Source organism: Dunckerocampus dactyliophorus, chromosome 11 (genome assembly GCF_027744805.1).
Source record: "Dunckerocampus dactyliophorus isolate RoL2022-P2 chromosome 11, RoL_Ddac_1.1, whole genome shotgun sequence".
NCBI lineage: Eukaryota > Metazoa > Chordata > Actinopteri > Syngnathiformes > Syngnathidae > Dunckerocampus > Dunckerocampus dactyliophorus.
Window position 1 is genome coordinate 13,391,406 of NC_072829.1, and position 16,782 is coordinate 13,408,187.

At 45.8% G+C, this 16,782-nt stretch overlaps 16 non-coding genes across 16 annotated transcripts; all 16 read right to left on the reverse strand.

Moving 5' to 3' along the window:
- Nucleotides 1-694: 694 nt before the first annotated feature.
- On the reverse strand, nt 695-781 carry trnay-gua (transfer RNA tyrosine (anticodon GUA)). The gene is given in 2 exon segments: nt 695-730; nt 745-781. It is a non-coding gene; the product is annotated as a tRNA-Tyr (tRNA).
- Nucleotides 782-2,135: 1,354 nt separating this feature from the next.
- Nucleotides 2,136-2,206, reverse strand: trnag-gcc (transfer RNA glycine (anticodon GCC)). The gene has a single exon. It is a non-coding gene; the product is annotated as a tRNA-Gly (tRNA).
- Nucleotides 2,207-3,004: 798 nt separating this feature from the next.
- trnan-guu (transfer RNA asparagine (anticodon GUU)) lies at nt 3,005-3,078 on the reverse strand. The gene has a single exon. It is a non-coding gene; the product is annotated as a tRNA-Asn (tRNA).
- A 787-nt stretch (nt 3,079-3,865) lies between these two features.
- Nucleotides 3,866-3,952, reverse strand: trnay-gua (transfer RNA tyrosine (anticodon GUA)). Its single transcript is given in 2 exon segments — nt 3,866-3,901; nt 3,916-3,952. It is a non-coding gene; the product is annotated as a tRNA-Tyr (tRNA).
- A 1,354-nt stretch (nt 3,953-5,306) lies between these two features.
- trnag-gcc (transfer RNA glycine (anticodon GCC)) lies at nt 5,307-5,377 on the reverse strand. The gene has a single exon. It is a non-coding gene; the product is annotated as a tRNA-Gly (tRNA).
- Nucleotides 5,378-6,175: 798 nt separating this feature from the next.
- trnan-guu (transfer RNA asparagine (anticodon GUU)) lies at nt 6,176-6,249 on the reverse strand. The gene has a single exon. It is a non-coding gene; the product is annotated as a tRNA-Asn (tRNA).
- A 787-nt stretch (nt 6,250-7,036) lies between these two features.
- On the reverse strand, nt 7,037-7,123 carry trnay-gua (transfer RNA tyrosine (anticodon GUA)). Its single transcript is given in 2 exon segments — nt 7,037-7,072; nt 7,087-7,123. It is a non-coding gene; the product is annotated as a tRNA-Tyr (tRNA).
- A 1,354-nt stretch (nt 7,124-8,477) lies between these two features.
- On the reverse strand, nt 8,478-8,548 carry trnag-gcc (transfer RNA glycine (anticodon GCC)). Its single transcript has one exon. It is a non-coding gene; the product is annotated as a tRNA-Gly (tRNA).
- A 798-nt stretch (nt 8,549-9,346) lies between these two features.
- On the reverse strand, nt 9,347-9,420 carry trnan-guu (transfer RNA asparagine (anticodon GUU)). The gene has a single exon. It is a non-coding gene; the product is annotated as a tRNA-Asn (tRNA).
- Nucleotides 9,421-10,207: 787 nt separating this feature from the next.
- Nucleotides 10,208-10,294, reverse strand: trnay-gua (transfer RNA tyrosine (anticodon GUA)). The gene is given in 2 exon segments: nt 10,208-10,243; nt 10,258-10,294. It is a non-coding gene; the product is annotated as a tRNA-Tyr (tRNA).
- A 1,354-nt stretch (nt 10,295-11,648) lies between these two features.
- trnag-gcc (transfer RNA glycine (anticodon GCC)) lies at nt 11,649-11,719 on the reverse strand. Its single transcript has one exon. It is a non-coding gene; the product is annotated as a tRNA-Gly (tRNA).
- Nucleotides 11,720-12,517: 798 nt separating this feature from the next.
- trnan-guu (transfer RNA asparagine (anticodon GUU)) lies at nt 12,518-12,591 on the reverse strand. The gene has a single exon. It is a non-coding gene; the product is annotated as a tRNA-Asn (tRNA).
- Nucleotides 12,592-13,378: 787 nt separating this feature from the next.
- trnay-gua (transfer RNA tyrosine (anticodon GUA)) lies at nt 13,379-13,465 on the reverse strand. Its single transcript is given in 2 exon segments — nt 13,379-13,414; nt 13,429-13,465. It is a non-coding gene; the product is annotated as a tRNA-Tyr (tRNA).
- Nucleotides 13,466-14,819: 1,354 nt separating this feature from the next.
- trnag-gcc (transfer RNA glycine (anticodon GCC)) lies at nt 14,820-14,890 on the reverse strand. The gene has a single exon. It is a non-coding gene; the product is annotated as a tRNA-Gly (tRNA).
- Nucleotides 14,891-15,688: 798 nt separating this feature from the next.
- trnan-guu (transfer RNA asparagine (anticodon GUU)) lies at nt 15,689-15,762 on the reverse strand. Its single transcript has one exon. It is a non-coding gene; the product is annotated as a tRNA-Asn (tRNA).
- A 787-nt stretch (nt 15,763-16,549) lies between these two features.
- Nucleotides 16,550-16,636, reverse strand: trnay-gua (transfer RNA tyrosine (anticodon GUA)). Its single transcript is given in 2 exon segments — nt 16,550-16,585; nt 16,600-16,636. It is a non-coding gene; the product is annotated as a tRNA-Tyr (tRNA).
- Nucleotides 16,637-16,782: the final 146 nt, after the last annotated feature.

Below are 16,782 nucleotides of genomic sequence, written 5' to 3' on the forward strand. Positions count from 1 at the left end.
TTTCTGGCATAACAGTCGAGACACTGCAGTCCACGACAACAGCTTTAGTTTTGATGAGCGCAAAGTACTTTCTGGGTACGAATCAGGGGTCTTGCGCTTCTCACGAAAATGGCTTTGTCCTTCTTCAACATGAGTTCTGATTAAATTTATTAAAAGAGACAGAGTGCATTGGTCTGCAATTGGACCCAGGCAAGAATTGTAAAAGTGAACCACTAATGCCCACAATGAACAGACTGAAGGATAAAAGTGCAAAGAGCAAGTGAAACGAAACTTTGGACAATTCGATGAATATACACCATACAAGCACGGGTGAATTGCAGCAGCAACGCAGCACTGGTTCCTTTCTTGATCTCTGCTCTTGTTTTGGTCGGCCCGTCAACGCTCATCTGTTAACCGAGAGGTTGTTGGTTCGAGACCACCAAGGGGCAGTATCTTGACGTGTGCGTGGCAACTTGGGCTCTTTTGTCAGATTGTCTTGTACAGTCTGTAGTATTCTTACCTATGCATGATGAGAAGAACTTTATGACGTGACACACTTTCACCAGTCTCCTGCACTCAGAAGTTTTGAGGCTGCCTATTTCAGAATGCGTGACACGGAATCAAGTCAAACTCCATCGACTGGTAAGTGGAGTTCTTTGGGACATGACACTGCCGCTATTCTTTCCTGACAGACATAACATAAGCAAACGGTTCGTCCTTCGAGCCGGACTTGAACCGGCGACCTAAGGATGCCAGCCTGCGCCACTACAGTCCTCCGCTCTTCCAACTGAGCTATCGAAGGTCTTGCTGCTGTGCCTCTGGCAAAAAAGACAGGAACAAGCACAAATGTCCACCGCGTGACTGTTGCTTATCGAGTACCTTGTGGCAGAGTACGACACATTTTAACCTACAGTATCATGTTCAGTTTAGATATTGCAAGTTAATTCATAGGTGACATTGTCATGGGTCAAAACTGATTCCAGCAAGACACTGCTGTGATTCTTTATGGACAGACATAACATAATAACCCAATGTGAGCTGATAATCTTCCCACCAGCCCACATGCCAAAGAGAAAGAGCATAAGCATCTGACAGATCCCCTCAAAACCTGTGCTTACCTCAGCTTGTCATTTGTAAAACTTTGACGATGACGAAGAAAAGAGTAGCAGACGCACTAACATTGTCATCTTGTACGTCTCAGGTTTATCTGAGAAACTCAGATGGATTTTTAACCAACACGACATAGCCGTACACTTCAAACACTTTGCGACAAAGGTTGGTACATCACAAAGAGCGGACACCGCATACCCAGAAAAACAATCTGGTGCACGTTGTCCAGTGAACTTTGATTTTGTCAATTTCAGACGATGTGACAGGGAATCAAGTCAAACGCCATCGACTCGGAAGTGGCGTCCCTTCGGAAAAGACACTGTTGTGACTCTTTGACAGACATAAATTAATAACCAAATGTTTTGTCCTTCGATACGGATATGAACCAGTGACCTAAGTTGACCCCTCTTTCATGAAAATGTCTTTTGTCCTTTTCAACATGAGTTCTGATGAAATGTATTAAAAGAGACTGGATGCACGGGTGTGGAATCGGACCTGGTCTCCCGGGTGGCAGGCGGGAATTCTAAAACTGGACGGCTAATAGTGATGAGCAGAATGAAGGATAAAACATACTCCAAGGAGGAAGCACGACCTAAATTTGACAATTTGACACATTTCACCGTTCGGAGCACAGGTCAGTTGCAGCAACAACACAGCATCGGTTGCTTTCTTGATCTATACTCTTGTCTGGTGTTGTTACAAATGCCATGCCTATGCTTTCAACTGTGACGCCGACATTACACAAGGACATCATGATTCATGCGGACTCACCTGGAAACAAACAGCAGCGTGTAGCAATACCATTTAAAACCCAGTAGTCAGGCGAATGAGGCCGGACGGTTGACGGGATCTCATTGAGGTTGCTGTATATAACAAAGTGTGGGTTAGAATCCCACTTTTGACAGAATTTTGCTGATACTCACGTCTAAGGTAGTCAAGGCTGCTACGTTTCGGATGTAATCCAGAGGTCCTGCCTTTGTCACAACAACGGTCTTTGTACTTTTTCCAACATGACCTCTGGATCAAAGGTGTAAAAGCCGCGCTGTTGCATTGGCCGGGAATCGGACCCTGATCTCCCGCGTGGCAGACGAGAATTCTACCATTGAACCACCAATGCCTGTCAAAAACACCCACAGGGCCTACCGACACGGCAAAGTGAAAGGGCCTCTACACTGTGGGTTCTTTATATAACAATAATGATAATTATACGCATAGATTTCACTCCCAGAGCCATAGGTGAATTGCAGCAACAAAGAAGCATTGCATGGTCTCGTGCTTATAATCCTGGCTGGTGCTGTTGTAAATGCTTATGCTTTCAACCGCACTTTCCGTGTTTCCCAAGTCTGTAATCATTTCCACGGACTTGCGAGCAAACAAACAGCAGTCTGTGACTTGATCAACATGAGTTCTGATCGAATGCATAAAACAAGGCAAGCTGCAGTGTGCTTTTGACAACTGGCTGTGAAAGTGTTTGGACCCCATTTGAAATGGTCTGTTTCCTGAATCCCGGTAGTGTCGTGTCCAAATTGAAAACGGCATTTCCTTTGCAGGCAATCCAATTCTGTGTAATATTAGGGTTTTCTGCAACGCAACATTTCGGATTCGCAGATATGTGGTTCGAAAACTAGCTGTGAAAGAGTCATAGAAAGAACAGCACGGGACTGCTGGGATTTCAACCCAGCAGCTCCTGTTTGCAAGACAGGCACTTTGACCATCTCAAGCAGTGGAGCTTGAACATCTTGCCTTTTCCTGTTCACTTGGCAAAGTGGCGCCAACAGCATTTGTTAGGAGTACTTTGCGTCAGGCCAAAAAGGGATGACGGAAATTCTGCAAGCGTGGCGCAAGTTGTCCTCGACAAACAGTTTGCCAATTGGGAAGAACACAAGTGCTGTACAAGACACAAAGTGCAAGATAGCGTCCCTGGGTGGTCTCGAACCACCAGCCTCCCGGTTAACAGCCGAGCGCGCTGACCGATTGCGCCACAGAGACTCACAGCACGTCCTGTTTACTTCTGTTCAATCGAAGTCATACGAACGCATGCCACGCCACCAGCATTCCCTCCACTTTGGATGAGACTTGTGCTTTCTGGCATAACAGTCGAGACACTGCAGTCCACGACAACAGCTTTAGTTTTGATGAGCGCAAAGTACTTTCTGGGTACGAATCAGGGGTCTTGCGCTTCTCACGAAAATGGCTTTGTCCTTCTTCAACATGAGTTCTGATTAAATTTATTAAAAGAGACAGAGTGCATTGGTCTGCAATTGGACCCAGGCAAGAATTGTAAAAGTGAACCACTAATGCCCACAATGAACAGACTGAAGGATAAAAGTGCAAAGAGCAAGTGAAACGAAACTTTGGACAATTCGATGAATATACACCATACAAGCACGGGTGAATTGCAGCAGCAACGCAGCACTGGTTCCTTTCTTGATCTCTGCTCTTGTTTTGGTCGGCCCGTCAACGCTCATCTGTTAACCGAGAGGTTGTTGGTTCGAGACCACCAAGGGGCAGTATCTTGACGTGTGCGTGGCAACTTGGGCTCTTTTGTCAGATTGTCTTGTACAGTCTGTAGTATTCTTACCTATGCATGATGAGAAGAACTTTATGACGTGACACACTTTCACCAGTCTCCTGCACTCAGAAGTTTTGAGGCTGCCTATTTCAGAATGCGTGACACGGAATCAAGTCAAACTCCATCGACTGGTAAGTGGAGTTCTTTGGGACATGACACTGCCGCTATTCTTTCCTGACAGACATAACATAAGCAAACGGTTCGTCCTTCGAGCCGGACTTGAACCGGCGACCTAAGGATGCCAGCCTGCGCCACTACAGTCCTCCGCTCTTCCAACTGAGCTATCGAAGGTCTTGCTGCTGTGCCTCTGGCAAAAAAGACAGGAACAAGCACAAATGTCCACCGCGTGACTGTTGCTTATCGAGTACCTTGTGGCAGAGTACGACACATTTTAACCTACAGTATCATGTTCAGTTTAGATATTGCAAGTTAATTCATAGGTGACATTGTCATGGGTCAAAACTGATTCCAGCAAGACACTGCTGTGATTCTTTATGGACAGACATAACATAATAACCCAATGTGAGCTGATAATCTTCCCACCAGCCCACATGCCAAAGAGAAAGAGCATAAGCATCTGACAGATCCCCTCAAAACCTGTGCTTACCTCAGCTTGTCATTTGTAAAACTTTGACGATGACGAAGAAAAGAGTAGCAGACGCACTAACATTGTCATCTTGTACGTCTCAGGTTTATCTGAGAAACTCAGATGGATTTTTAACCAACACGACATAGCCGTACACTTCAAACACTTTGCGACAAAGGTTGGTACATCACAAAGAGCGGACACCGCATACCCAGAAAAACAATCTGGTGCACGTTGTCCAGTGAACTTTGATTTTGTCAATTTCAGACGATGTGACAGGGAATCAAGTCAAACGCCATCGACTCGGAAGTGGCGTCCCTTCGGAAAAGACACTGTTGTGACTCTTTGACAGACATAAATTAATAACCAAATGTTTTGTCCTTCGATACGGATATGAACCAGTGACCTAAGTTGACCCCTCTTTCATGAAAATGTCTTTTGTCCTTTTCAACATGAGTTCTGATGAAATGTATTAAAAGAGACTGGATGCACGGGTGTGGAATCGGACCTGGTCTCCCGGGTGGCAGGCGGGAATTCTAAAACTGGACGGCTAATAGTGATGAGCAGAATGAAGGATAAAACATACTCCAAGGAGGAAGCACGACCTAAATTTGACAATTTGACACATTTCACCGTTCGGAGCACAGGTCAGTTGCAGCAACAACACAGCATCGGTTGCTTTCTTGATCTATACTCTTGTCTGGTGTTGTTACAAATGCCATGCCTATGCTTTCAACTGTGACGCCGACATTACACAAGGACATCATGATTCATGCGGACTCACCTGGAAACAAACAGCAGCGTGTAGCAATACCATTTAAAACCCAGTAGTCAGGCGAATGAGGCCGGACGGTTGACGGGATCTCATTGAGGTTGCTGTATATAACAAAGTGTGGGTTAGAATCCCACTTTTGACAGAATTTTGCTGATACTCACGTCTAAGGTAGTCAAGGCTGCTACGTTTCGGATGTAATCCAGAGGTCCTGCCTTTGTCACAACAACGGTCTTTGTACTTTTTCCAACATGACCTCTGGATCAAAGGTGTAAAAGCCGCGCTGTTGCATTGGCCGGGAATCGGACCCTGATCTCCCGCGTGGCAGACGAGAATTCTACCATTGAACCACCAATGCCTGTCAAAAACACCCACAGGGCCTACCGACACGGCAAAGTGAAAGGGCCTCTACACTGTGGGTTCTTTATATAACAATAATGATAATTATACGCATAGATTTCACTCCCAGAGCCATAGGTGAATTGCAGCAACAAAGAAGCATTGCATGGTCTCGTGCTTATAATCCTGGCTGGTGCTGTTGTAAATGCTTATGCTTTCAACCGCACTTTCCGTGTTTCCCAAGTCTGTAATCATTTCCACGGACTTGCGAGCAAACAAACAGCAGTCTGTGACTTGATCAACATGAGTTCTGATCGAATGCATAAAACAAGGCAAGCTGCAGTGTGCTTTTGACAACTGGCTGTGAAAGTGTTTGGACCCCATTTGAAATGGTCTGTTTCCTGAATCCCGGTAGTGTCGTGTCCAAATTGAAAACGGCATTTCCTTTGCAGGCAATCCAATTCTGTGTAATATTAGGGTTTTCTGCAACGCAACATTTCGGATTCGCAGATATGTGGTTCGAAAACTAGCTGTGAAAGAGTCATAGAAAGAACAGCACGGGACTGCTGGGATTTCAACCCAGCAGCTCCTGTTTGCAAGACAGGCACTTTGACCATCTCAAGCAGTGGAGCTTGAACATCTTGCCTTTTCCTGTTCACTTGGCAAAGTGGCGCCAACAGCATTTGTTAGGAGTACTTTGCGTCAGGCCAAAAAGGGATGACGGAAATTCTGCAAGCGTGGCGCAAGTTGTCCTCGACAAACAGTTTGCCAATTGGGAAGAACACAAGTGCTGTACAAGACACAAAGTGCAAGATAGCGTCCCTGGGTGGTCTCGAACCACCAGCCTCCCGGTTAACAGCCGAGCGCGCTGACCGATTGCGCCACAGAGACTCACAGCACGTCCTGTTTACTTCTGTTCAATCGAAGTCATACGAACGCATGCCACGCCACCAGCATTCCCTCCACTTTGGATGAGACTTGTGCTTTCTGGCATAACAGTCGAGACACTGCAGTCCACGACAACAGCTTTAGTTTTGATGAGCGCAAAGTACTTTCTGGGTACGAATCAGGGGTCTTGCGCTTCTCACGAAAATGGCTTTGTCCTTCTTCAACATGAGTTCTGATTAAATTTATTAAAAGAGACAGAGTGCATTGGTCTGCAATTGGACCCAGGCAAGAATTGTAAAAGTGAACCACTAATGCCCACAATGAACAGACTGAAGGATAAAAGTGCAAAGAGCAAGTGAAACGAAACTTTGGACAATTCGATGAATATACACCATACAAGCACGGGTGAATTGCAGCAGCAACGCAGCACTGGTTCCTTTCTTGATCTCTGCTCTTGTTTTGGTCGGCCCGTCAACGCTCATCTGTTAACCGAGAGGTTGTTGGTTCGAGACCACCAAGGGGCAGTATCTTGACGTGTGCGTGGCAACTTGGGCTCTTTTGTCAGATTGTCTTGTACAGTCTGTAGTATTCTTACCTATGCATGATGAGAAGAACTTTATGACGTGACACACTTTCACCAGTCTCCTGCACTCAGAAGTTTTGAGGCTGCCTATTTCAGAATGCGTGACACGGAATCAAGTCAAACTCCATCGACTGGTAAGTGGAGTTCTTTGGGACATGACACTGCCGCTATTCTTTCCTGACAGACATAACATAAGCAAACGTTTCGTCCTTCGAGCCGGACTTGAACCGGCGACCTAAGGATGCCAGCCTGCGCCACTACAGTCCTCCGCTCTTCCAACTGAGCTATCGAAGGTCTTGCTGCTGTGCCTCTGGCAAAAAAGACAGGAACAAGCACAAATGTCCACCGCGTGACTGTTGCTTATCGAGTACCTTGTGGCAGAGTACGACACATTTTAACCTACAGTATCATGTTCAGTTTAGATATTGCAAGTTAATTCATAGGTGACATTGTCATGGGTCAAAACTGATTCCAGCAAGACACTGCTGTGATTCTTTATGGACAGACATAACATAATAACCCAATGTGAGCTGATAATCTTCCCACCAGCCCACATGCCAAAGAGAAAGAGCATAAGCATCTGACAGATCCCCTCAAAACCTGTGCTTACCTCAGCTTGTCATTTGTAAAACTTTGACGATGACGAAGAAAAGAGTAGCAGACGCACTAACATTGTCATCTTGTACGTCTCAGGTTTATCTGAGAAACTCAGATGGATTTTTAACCAACACGACATAGCCGTACACTTCAAACACTTTGCGACAAAGGTTGGTACATCACAAAGAGCGGACACCGCATACCCAGAAAAACAATCTGGTGCACGTTGTCCAGTGAACTTTGATTTTGTCAATTTCAGACGATGTGACAGGGAATCAAGTCAAACGCCATCGACTCGGAAGTGGCGTCCCTTCGGAAAAGACACTGTTGTGACTCTTTGACAGACATAAATTAATAACCAAATGTTTTGTCCTTCGATACGAATATGAACCAGTGACCTAAGTTGACCCCTCTTTCATGAAAATGTCTTTTGTCCTTTTCAACATGAGTTCTGATGAAATGTATTAAAAGAGACTGGATGCACGGGTGTGGAATCGGACCTGGTCTCCCGGGTGGCAGGCGGGAATTCTAAAACTGGACGGCTAATAGTGATGAGCAGAATGAAGGATAAAACATACTCCAAGGAGGAAGCACGACCTAAATTTGACAATTTGACACATTTCACCGTTCGGAGCACAGGTCAGTTGCAGCAACAACACAGCATCGGTTGCTTTCTTGATCTATACTCTTGTCTGGTGTTGTTACAAATGCCATGCCTATGCTTTCAACTGTGACGCCGACATTACACAAGGACATCATGATTCATGCGGACTCACCTGGAAACAAACAGCAGCGTGTAGCAATACCATTTAAAACCCAGTAGTCAGGCGAATGAGGCCGGACGGTTGACGGGATCTCATTGAGGTTGCTGTATATAACAAAGTGTGGGTTAGAATCCCACTTTTGACAGAATTTTGCTGATACTCACGTCTAAGGTAGTCAAGGCTGCTACGTTTCGGATGTAATCCAGAGGTCCTGCCTTTGTCACAACAACGGTCTTTGTACTTTTTCCAACATGACCTCTGGATCAAAGGTGTAAAAGCCGCGCTGTTGCATTGGCCGGGAATCGGACCCTGATCTCCCGCGTGGCAGACGAGAATTCTACCATTGAACCACCAATGCCTGTCAAAAACACCCACAGGGCCTACCGACACGGCAAAGTGAAAGGGCCTCTACACTGTGGGTTCTTTATATAACAATAATGATAATTATACGCATAGATTTCACTCCCAGAGCCATAGGTGAATTGCAGCAACAAAGAAGCATTGCATGGTCTCGTGCTTATAATCCTGGCTGGTGCTGTTGTAAATGCTTATGCTTTCAACCGCACTTTCCGTGTTTCCCAAGTCTGTAATCATTTCCACGGACTTGCGAGCAAACAAACAGCAGTCTGTGACTTGATCAACATGAGTTCTGATCGAATGCATAAAACAAGGCAAGCTGCAGTGTGCTTTTGACAACTGGCTGTGAAAGTGTTTGGACCCCATTTGAAATGGTCTGTTTCCTGAATCCCGGTAGTGTCGTGTCCAAATTGAAAACGGCATTTCCTTTGCAGGCAATCCAATTCTGTGTAATATTAGGGTTTTCTGCAACGCAACATTTCGGATTCGCAGATATGTGGTTCGAAAACTAGCTGTGAAAGAGTCATAGAAAGAACAGCACGGGACTGCTGGGATTTCAACCCAGCAGCTCCTGTTTGCAAGACAGGCACTTTGACCATCTCAAGCAGTGGAGCTTGAACATCTTGCCTTTTCCTGTTCACTTGGCAAAGTGGCGCCAACAGCATTTGTTAGGAGTACTTTGCGTCAGGCCAAAAAGGGATGACGGAAATTCTGCAAGCGTGGCGCAAGTTGTCCTCGACAAACAGTTTGCCAATTGGGAAGAACACAAGTGCTGTACAAGACACAAAGTGCAAGATAGCGTCCCTGGGTGGTCTCGAACCACCAGCCTCCCGGTTAACAGCCGAGCGCGCTGACCGATTGCGCCACAGAGACTCACAGCACGTCCTGTTTACTTCTGTTCAATCGAAGTCATACGAACGCATGCCACGCCACCAGCATTCCCTCCACTTTGGATGAGACTTGTGCTTTCTGGCATAACAGTCGAGACACTGCAGTCCACGACAACAGCTTTAGTTTTGATGAGCGCAAAGTACTTTCTGGGTACGAATCAGGGGTCTTGCGCTTCTCACGAAAATGGCTTTGTCCTTCTTCAACATGAGTTCTGATTAAATTTATTAAAAGAGACAGAGTGCATTGGTCTGCAATTGGACCCAGGCAAGAATTGTAAAAGTGAACCACTAATGCCCACAATGAACAGACTGAAGGATAAAAGTGCAAAGAGCAAGTGAAACGAAACTTTGGACAATTCGATGAATATACACCATACAAGCACGGGTGAATTGCAGCAGCAACGCAGCACTGGTTCCTTTCTTGATCTCTGCTCTTGTTTTGGTCGGCCCGTCAACGCTCATCTGTTAACCGAGAGGTTGTTGGTTCGAGACCACCAAGGGGCAGTATCTTGACGTGTGCGTGGCAACTTGGGCTCTTTTGTCAGATTGTCTTGTACAGTCTGTAGTATTCTTACCTATGCATGATGAGAAGAACTTTATGACGTGACACACTTTCACCAGTCTCCTGCACTCAGAAGTTTTGAGGCTGCCTATTTCAGAATGCGTGACACGGAATCAAGTCAAACTCCATCGACTGGTAAGTGGAGTTCTTTGGGACATGACACTGCCGCTATTCTTTCCTGACAGACATAACATAAGCAAACGGTTCGTCCTTCGAGCCGGACTTGAACCGGCGACCTAAGGATGCCAGCCTGCGCCACTACAGTCCTCCGCTCTTCCAACTGAGCTATCGAAGGTCTTGCTGCTGTGCCTCTGGCAAAAAAGACAGGAACAAGCACAAATGTCCACCGCGTGACTGTTGCTTATCGAGTACCTTGTGGCAGAGTACGACACATTTTAACCTACAGTATCATGTTCAGTTTAGATATTGCAAGTTAATTCATAGGTGACATTGTCATGGGTCAAAACTGATTCCAGCAAGACACTGCTGTGATTCTTTATGGACAGACATAACATAATAACCCAATGTGAGCTGATAATCTTCCCACCAGCCCACATGCCAAAGAGAAAGAGCATAAGCATCTGACAGATCCCCTCAAAACCTGTGCTTACCTCAGCTTGTCATTTGTAAAACTTTGACGATGACGAAGAAAAGAGTAGCAGACGCACTAACATTGTCATCTTGTACGTCTCAGGTTTATCTGAGAAACTCAGATGGATTTTTAACCAACACGACATAGCCGTACACTTCAAACACTTTGCGACAAAGGTTGGTACATCACAAAGAGCGGACACCGCATACCCAGAAAAACAATCTGGTGCACGTTGTCCAGTGAACTTTGATTTTGTCAATTTCAGACGATGTGACAGGGAATCAAGTCAAACGCCATCGACTCGGAAGTGGCGTCCCTTCGGAAAAGACACTGTTGTGACTCTTTGACAGACATAAATTAATAACCAAATGTTTTGTCCTTCGATACGGATATGAACCAGTGACCTAAGTTGACCCCTCTTTCATGAAAATGTCTTTTGTCCTTTTCAACATGAGTTCTGATGAAATGTATTAAAAGAGACTGGATGCACGGGTGTGGAATCGGACCTGGTCTCCCGGGTGGCAGGCGGGAATTCTAAAACTGGACGGCTAATAGTGATGAGCAGAATGAAGGATAAAACATACTCCAAGGAGGAAGCACGACCTAAATTTGACAATTTGACACATTTCACCGTTCGGAGCACAGGTCAGTTGCAGCAACAACACAGCATCGGTTGCTTTCTTGATCTATACTCTTGTCTGGTGTTGTTACAAATGCCATGCCTATGCTTTCAACTGTGACGCCGACATTACACAAGGACATCATGATTCATGCGGACTCACCTGGAAACAAACAGCAGCGTGTAGCAATACCATTTAAAACCCAGTAGTCAGGCGAATGAGGCCGGACGGTTGACGGGATCTCATTGAGGTTGCTGTATATAACAAAGTGTGGGTTAGAATCCCACTTTTGACAGAATTTTGCTGATACTCACGTCTAAGGTAGTCAAGGCTGCTACGTTTCGGATGTAATCCAGAGGTCCTGCCTTTGTCACAACAACGGTCTTTGTACTTTTTCCAACATGACCTCTGGATCAAAGGTGTAAAAGCCGCGCTGTTGCATTGGCCGGGAATCGGACCCTGATCTCCCGCGTGGCAGACGAGAATTCTACCATTGAACCACCAATGCCTGTCAAAAACACCCACAGGGCCTACCGACACGGCAAAGTGAAAGGGCCTCTACACTGTGGGTTCTTTATATAACAATAATGATAATTATACGCATAGATTTCACTCCCAGAGCCATAGGTGAATTGCAGCAACAAAGAAGCATTGCATGGTCTCGTGCTTATAATCCTGGCTGGTGCTGTTGTAAATGCTTATGCTTTCAACCGCACTTTCCGTGTTTCCCAAGTCTGTAATCATTTCCACGGACTTGCGAGCAAACAAACAGCAGTCTGTGACTTGATCAACATGAGTTCTGATCGAATGCATAAAACAAGGCAAGCTGCAGTGTGCTTTTGACAACTGGCTGTGAAAGTGTTTGGACCCCATTTGAAATGGTCTGTTTCCTGAATCCCGGTAGTGTCGTGTCCAAATTGAAAACGGCATTTCCTTTGCAGGCAATCCAATTCTGTGTAATATTAGGGTTTTCTGCAACGCAACATTTCGGATTCGCAGATATGTGGTTCGAAAACTACCTGTGAAAGAGTCATAGAAAGAACAGCACGGGACTGCTGGGATTTCAACCCAGCAGCTCCTGTTTGCAAGACAGGCACTTTGACCATCTCAAGCAGTGGAGCTTGAACATCTTGCCTTTTCCTGTTCACTTGGCAAAGTGGCGCCAACAGCATTTGTTAGGAGTACTTTGCGTCAGGCCAAAAAGGGATGACGGAAATTCTGCAAGCGTGGCGCAAGTTGTCCTCGACAAACAGTTTGCCAATTGGGAAGAACACAAGTGCTGTACAAGACACAAAGTGCAAGATAGCGTCCCTGGGTGGTCTCGAACCACCAGCCTCCCGGTTAACAGCCGAGCGCGCTGACCGATTGCGCCACAGAGACTCACAGCACGTCCTGTTTACTTCTGTTCAATCGAAGTCATACGAACGCATGCCACGCCACCAGCATTCCCTCCACTTTGGATGAGACTTGTGCTTTCTGGCATAACAGTCGAGACACTGCAGTCCACGACAACAGCTTTAGTTTTGATGAGCGCAAAGTACTTTCTGGGTACGAATCAGGGGTCTTGCGCTTCTCACGAAAATGGCTTTGTCCTTCTTCAACATGAGTTCTGATTAAATTTATTAAAAGAGACAGAGTGCATTGGTCTGCAATTGGACCCAGGCAAGAATTGTAAAAGTGAACCACTAATGCCCACAATGAACAGACTGAAGGATAAAAGTGCAAAGAGCAAGTGAAACGAAACTTTGGACAATTCGATGAATATACACCATACAAGCACGGGTGAATTGCAGCAGCAACGCAGCACTGGTTCCTTTCTTGATCTCTGCTCTTGTTTTGGTCGGCCCGTCAACGCTCATCTGTTAACCGAGAGGTTGTTGGTTCGAGACCACCAAGGGGCAGTATCTTGACGTGTGCGTGGCAACTTGGGCTCTTTTGTCAGATTGTCTTGTACAGTCTGTAGTATTCTTACCTATGCATGATGAGAAGAACTTTATGACGTGACACACTTTCACCAGTCTCCTGCACTCAGAAGTTTTGAGGCTGCCTATTTCAGAATGCGTGACACGGAATCAAGTCAAACTCCATCGACTGGTAAGTGGAGTTCTTTGGGACATGACACTGCCGCTATTCTTTCCTGACAGACATAACATAAGCAAACGGTTCGTCCTTCGAGCCGGACTTGAACCGGCGACCTAAGGATGCCAGCCTGCGCCACTACAGTCCTCCGCTCTTCCAACTGAGCTATCGAAGGTCTTGCTGCTGTGCCTCTGGCAAAAAAGACAGGAACAAGCACAAATGTCCACCGCGTGACTGTTGCTTATCGAGTACCTTGTGGCAGAGTACGACACATTTTAACCTACAGTATCATGTTCAGTTTAGATATTGCAAGTTAATTCATAGGTGACATTGTCATGGGTCAAAACTGATTCCAGCAAGACACTGCTGTGATTCTTTATGGACAGACATAACATAATAACCCAATGTGAGCTGATAATCTTCCCACCAGCCCACATGCCAAAGAGAAAGAGCATAAGCATCTGACAGATCCCCTCAAAACCTGTGCTTACCTCAGCTTGTCATTTGTAAAACTTTGACGATGACGAAGAAAAGAGTAGCAGACGCACTAACATTGTCATCTTGTACGTCTCAGGTTTATCTGAGAAACTCAGATGGATTTTTAACCAACACGACATAGCCGTACACTTCAAACACTTTGCGACAAAGGTTGGTACATCACAAAGAGCGGACACCGCATACCCAGAAAAACAATCTGGTGCACGTTGTCCAGTGAACTTTGATTTTGTCAATTTCAGACGATGTGACAGGGAATCAAGTCAAACGCCATCGACTCGGAAGTGGCGTCCCTTCGGAAAAGACACTGTTGTGACTCTTTGACAGACATAAATTAATAACCAAATGTTTTGTCCTTCGATACGAATATGAACCAGTGACCTAAGTTGACCCCTCTTTCATGAAAATGTCTTTTGTCCTTTTCAACATGAGTTCTGATGAAATGTATTAAAAGAGACTGGATGCACGGGTGTGGAATCGGACCTGGTCTCCCGGGTGGCAGGCGGGAATTCTAAAACTGGACGGCTAATAGTGATGAGCAGAATGAAGGATAAAACATACTCCAAGGAGGAAGCACGACCTAAATTTGACAATTTGACACATTTCACCGTTCGGAGCACAGGTCAGTTGCAGCAACAACACAGCATCGGTTGCTTTCTTGATCTATACTCTTGTCTGGTGTTGTTACAAATGCCATGCCTATGCTTTCAACTGTGACGCCGACATTACACAAGGACATCATGATTCATGCGGACTCACCTGGAAACAAACAGCAGCGTGTAGCAATACCATTTAAAACCCAGTAGTCAGGCGAATGAGGCCGGACGGTTGACGGGATCTCATTGAGGTTGCTGTATATAACAAAGTGTGGGTTAGAATCCCACTTTTGACAGAATTTTGCTGATACTCACGTCTAAGGTAGTCAAGGCTGCTACGTTTCGGATGTAATCCAGAGGTCCTGCCTTTGTCACAACAACGGTCTTTGTACTTTTTCCAACATGACCTCTGGATCAAAGGTGTAAAAGCCGCGCTGTTGCATTGGCCGGGAATCGGACCCTGATCTCCCGCGTGGCAGACGAGAATTCTACCATTGAACCACCAATGCCTGTCAAAAACACCCACAGGGCCTACCGACACGGCAAAGTGAAAGGGCCTCTACACTGTGGGTTCTTTATATAACAATAATGATAATTATACGCATAGATTTCACTCCCAGAGCCATAGGTGAATTGCAGCAACAAAGAAGCATTGCATGGTCTCGTGCTTATAATCCTGGCTGGTGCTGTTGTAAATGCTTATGCTTTCAACCGCACTTTCCGTGTTTCCCAAGTCTGTAATCATTTCCACGGACTTGCGAGCAAACAAACAGCAGTCTGTGACTTGATCAACATGAGTTCTGATCGAATGCATAAAACAAGGCAAGCTGCAGTGTGCTTTTGACAACTGGCTGTGAAAGTGTTTGGACCCCATTTGAAATGGTCTGTTTCCTGAATCCCGGTAGTGTCGTGTCCAAATTGAAAACGGCATTTCCTTTGCAGGCAATCCAATTCTGTGTAATATTAGGGTTTTCTGCAACGCAACATTTCGGATTCGCAGATATGTGGTTCGAAAACTAGCTGTGAAAGAGTCATAGAAAGAACAGCACGGGACTGCTGGGATTTCAACCCAGCAGCTCCTGTTTGCAAGACAGGCACTTTGACCATCTCAAGCAGTGGAGCTTGAACATCTTGCCTTTTCCTGTTCACTTGGCAAAGTGGCGCCAACAGCATTTGTTAGGAGTACTTTGCGTCAGGCCAAAAAGGGATGACGGAAATTCTGCAAGCGTGGCGCAAGTTGTCCTCGACAAACAGTTTGCCAATTGGGAAGAACACAAGTGCTGTACAAGACACAAAGTGCAAGATAGCGTCCCTGGGTGGTCTCGAACCACCAGCCTCCCGGTTAACAGCCGAGCGCGCTGACCGATTGCGCCACAGAGACTCACAGCACGTCCTGTTTACTTCTGTTCAATCGAAGTCATACGAACGCATGCCACGCCACCAGCATTCCCTCCACTTTGGATGAGACTTGTGCTTTCTGGCATAACAGTCGAGACACTGCAGTCCACGACAACAGCTTTAGTTTTGATGAGCGCAAAGTACTTTCTGGGTACGAATCAGGGGTCTTGCGCTTCTCACGAAAATGGCTTTGTCCTTCTTCAACATGAGTTCTGATTAAATTTATTAAAAGAGACAGAGTGCATTGGTCTGCAATTGGACCCAGGCAAGAATTGTAAAAGTGAACCACTAATGCCCACAATGAACAGACTGAAGGATAAAAGTGCAAAGAGCAAGTGAAACGAAACTTTGGACAATTCGATGAATATACACCATACAAGCACGGGTGAATTGCAGCAGCAACGCAGCACTGGTTCCTTTCTTGATCTCTGCTCTTGTTTTGGTCGGCCCGTCAACGCTCATCTGTTAACCGAGAGGTTGTTGGTTCGAGACCACCAAGGGGCAGTATCTTGACGTGTGCGTGGCAACTTGGGCTCTTTTGTCAGATTGTCTTGTACAGTCTGTAGTATTCTTACCTATGCATGATGAGAAGAACTTTATGACGTGACACACTTTCACCAGTCTCCTGCACTCAGAAGTTTTGAGGCTGCCTATTTCAGAATGCGTGACACGGAATCAAGTCAAACTCCATCGACTGGTAAGTGGAGTTCTTTGGGACATGACACTGCCGCTATTCTTTCCTGACAGACATAACATAAGCAAACGGTTCGTCCTTCGAGCCGGACTTGAACCGGCGACCTAAGGATGCCAGCCTGCGCCACTACAGTCCTCCGCTCTTCCAACTGAGCTATCGAAGGTCTTGCTGCTGTGCCTCTGGCAAAAAAGACAGGAACAAGCACAAATGTCCACCGCGTGACTGTTGCTTATCGAGTACCTTGTGGCAGAGTACGACACATTTTAACCTACAGTATCATGTTCAGTTTAGATATTGCAAGTTAATTCA